Source organism: Oryza sativa, chromosome 4 (assembly GCF_034140825.1).
Source record: "Oryza sativa Japonica Group chromosome 4, ASM3414082v1".
NCBI classification, from domain to species: domain Eukaryota; kingdom Viridiplantae; phylum Streptophyta; class Magnoliopsida; order Poales; family Poaceae; genus Oryza; species Oryza sativa.
The window spans coordinates 4,460,021-4,464,221 of record NC_089038.1 but is presented as its reverse complement, the minus strand read 5'-3'; positions in this window follow the sequence as shown (position 1 = coordinate 4,464,221).

Sequence of the window (4,201 nt, the reverse complement as noted above, 5' to 3'; positions counted from 1 at the left end):
AGCAAGCTAATGATCATGGTCAAGTTCTTCAAGGACGTCAACTACAAGGAGAGAGAGGTGAATGTGACTGGACCGATGGACGCACACGGACAGGCGGATGTTGTTCAAGCTGCTGGTGCTCGACGACGAGGAGAGCAAGAGGTTGACAAATCACGACTACTGGATAGATTATCCTGGATGCCGCCCTCTTTTGTTTTCGTGCGGTTCGTAAGTGAAACCGTATAGGAAAATAGGGGGATGGGCGCCGGGCCATCGCCCGCACGGGAAAATGCATTATCCCGTGTGGGCGACTTAAGCCAACCGCACGAGATAATATCGTATTAGCCCATGCGGTTGGCTTAAGATGCCCGCACGGGATAATGCATTTTCCCATACAGGCGATATAAGCCGACCGCACGCGAAAATACATCTCCCTCCAACTTACTTCAAAATTTTCACACCTCCTCTGCCTCTCACTCATTTCAAAATTTTCACACCTCCTATCTCTTCCTTTTTATTTTCACTTTACTCTCCTCTATCTCTCTCACTTCCTCTCCTCTCCTCTCCTGAATTTCACTCCTCTCCTCTCTCCCGACTTTCGCTGCATGTCGACAAGGCGAGGCGGCGACGACCGGGCGGGCGCGGCGAGGCGGCGGGCGACGGCAACCGGGCCCCTCGCGCTCGTATCCGGTGGCGACGGGCGCCCCCCGCACGGATCTGGCGGCGGTGGCGGCCGGCGCGACTATGGTGGTGATGGCAGCGGCGGCCGTCCCCCGCGCGCCCGGATCCGGGAGCGGCGGCCGTCCCCCGCCCGGATCCGACAGCGGCGGCCATCCCCCGTGGCGGTGAGGGGCGGCGGTGGGCGGGCTCAACAGCGATGCGACTGGGTGGCCGTGGGCCGTGGCTGGTCGCGGTGGCGGTGGCCAGGTGCGTCCGTGCGTGTGGCGGCGTGACGACGGCAATGACGAGTGGCGGCGGCCGGTGGCGTGCGGGCCGGCGGGCGGGTGGCGATTTTCATTTTTTTTTGTTTCCATGCGGGTGGTATGATCGATTATCCCGTGCGGTCGGCCTGCTTGCACGCGAAAATACTGATTTTCGCAGACATCAGGGTGCTGGCAGGTCAAACGACCACACGGAAAAAAGGATATGCCCGCACAGAAACATGAGTTATGTAGTAGTGAATGTTTTCTGTCCAGATTCGTAGTAATAGGATATGTTCTGCCCAATCAAATTCCCTTATTTTGAGATTAATGGAGTAACAAATGAACATGAACTTTTTTAAAATGCGGTACAAACGTTGACTCTTACAAAATATGCACCCTCATCCCTATGAATGCACATGCTCACACCTTGTCTCTATGAGCACCTCTAAAAGATCAGACCATCATATTTTGAGATTGACGAAGTCACCGCACGCTATCGCCCCTATGAACGCACACACTCACACCCTACCCCTATAAGCACCTTCAAAAGACTGGATTAGTATATCTTGAGATTGATAAAGTTACCACAGACGCCTCGCTGTTGACGGGTATGTTGCCTACCACTGAAAGAATAATAATTCGTTAATACGAGCACTCTTATCAGGTCTAGATCTTAAACACGAGTGAGTTAGTTCCACCACATACAACCTAACCAATTGAGCTACACTCACTTGGTATGGACTACAATATGTTCGGATTAGTTTTTTCCTATTATGAGTCTTTTCTTTTATCCCGTATATACACTCTTGTAAGCGTACGCGTAGGGGTATATTTTCATTGTTATTCCATGCGTATGTAAACACTCTTCAATAGTGATCATTGTCGATCGACATCGTGGTTGTTTTTCGTAAGGGTTTTTCACATGAAATTCATCTCTCCCTTGTGCATATATTTTTGTAACTTGGAACCCTCGCGCAGAAAAGAGCGACGACCCCTCCGGCAAGCACCAACCTCCTGCCATCGTGCCCCGTGCCTGTGCACTAGTCCTCGGCAAGAGAGAGAAGTGAGCAAGAGATTGGGGAAGAAGAAAGGGGAAAGCTGGAGTGTGAGAATGACATGTGGGTCCCACCTGTGACAAAATTAGTTAAAGTCCTAAAGACACATACAGATCGGCACTATAGGTGCCAAAAAAGCTAAAACCGGCACATATAGTATTTTTCCCAGCTCCACAGGCTGAAATATACAAAAAAAAAAGGCACCTTTAAGTGACTATAAGTGCCGGTTCTAGAGTAAAACTGATACCTATACATTAACTAATATCATCATCTAAAAAAACAGACTGAAAAATACAAAAAAAAAGGCACCTTTAAGTGACTATAGGTGTCGATTCTAGAATAAAACCAACACGTATATTATAGGTGCCGGTTTTTTCTAAAAAACTGTTACCTTTAATAAGTTATAGGTGTTGGTTAATTAAAAACCGACACCCACAATATATTACAATATATTACAGGTGCCCGGCACCTATAAAACGAGCCGAGAAAGAGAGAGAGAGAGAGAGGTGTTTTTTTAAGCGCACAGGCCGAGCGTGAGTGGATAAAGACGCCGCGTGGGAGGTGAGGGGGGGGAGGGGGCATCGTTTTCCACTCGCCCCCTCTTCTCACCTGTGTCTCTCTCTCTCCCTCTCACTCGGTCACTGCTTCTCATGCCCCTTTGTCCCCTCTCATCTTCCTTGCCAGCAGTAGAGGAGATGGCGACGATGGTGTCGGCAGCTCCCGTGGTCCTCAACCCCCTCCCCCTCCCTCACCCCATCCACCCCCAAGGTTCTCCCGCGGATCCGACTATGGCAGTGGCGTTTGCGGCTCCCGCTGACAGATCCAGCTGAGGCGGAAGCGAAGGTTTTTCCGGCGGTCCTCTACCCCCTCCCCCTCACCCTCTGCACCCAAGCTTCTCTCGAGGCCGCGGCGGTGGCATCGTCGCTCCTGTTGGCAGATCCGGCAGAGGTGGTGGCGGCGGCGTTTCCGGCGTGCGGATCTAGCGGTCCTCTACCACCTCCCACTCCGCCCCAAGCTTCTCTAACGATGGATCCGACGGCGGCGGCTTCTCCCTCGGATCCGGTGACATCGGTGGCTCTCGCGGGCAGATCTGTTGGCGTTTGTTGTTTGTTTTGTTGTGTTTATGTGATGATGATGTTGTTGTTGTGATTGATTTTGGATTAATTTTGGGGGCGAAGCGGGAGGAACTCACGCTTGATGCATCGGCTCGATTCCAAGCCAATGCTTTTTTTTTTTTGCATCCCGGGGATCTCAAAGGTGTTGGTTCCTAAACCGGCATATTTGAGGGGACTCAAAGGTGCCGCTGTTAGATAGATCTCTCTCCCCTTGAGCCCAACGGCTCAAGGGGGCCTTGACCGCGCCCTGATCGGGGGCGCCCAGCCCAATGGCTGGTGGGCCCCCGTCACACTGCGCCATATAAAAGAGGGGTGGAGGCCGGCACGGCACAAGGTTCGAGATTCACCGCCGCCGCCAACTCCACCCTACAAACCCTAATCCGATCAAGAGGGGGCGCAGCCAGTGACGGGAAGCGCCACCGCCGCGCCACACCTCATCGCCGGGACATCTACAACCGTCACTCCCGCAGCCGTCATCGTCGTCGACCTCACCGGCGCCGCATCCACGACAACCGAGCGCCAACGGAGACGATGGCCGGCACTTCTTCATCCTCCAACACCTCAACCGGTCGGTCTATCTAAACCCTCTCCCGTTTTCAATCTCTATAGTTCAAACCTCAATCCCAAATAGAACCACCCGACTAGATCTAACCTAGGTGATCCTAGTGCAAAGTATAACATTGGTATCAGAGCGATCCTAGGGCTTAGATCGGTTCGGGAAAAGAAATCCAAAGAGAGAAAAGCACAAGATCCGCACGGATCAAAAGAACCAAAAACCCTAACCCTAATCTTACCTCGTCGCCGGCCGTCGGCGACGCCGGCAACGGAGGGGGGGAGGGGCAAAGAGGCGCCGCCTAGGAGCCACTCGACGGCCGCGCGCGTACCTGCACGCGCGCGCCGGCGAGGGGGCCCGCGGCGGCGCCGCCATCTCCGTCGTCGCCATCTCTCTCTCACACGGTGGGGGTTAGAGACGGTGGGGGGAGCGGAGAAGAGAAAAGAAAGGAGCGCCGGCCATGGCGCGGCGGCGCGAGGGCCGCCGGCGTCGGCGACGCCGCTCGGCGCGACCGCGCCCGCCCGAGAGAGAGAAAGAGAGGAGAAGCTAGGGTTTCGGCGGCCGGCCGGGGCACGA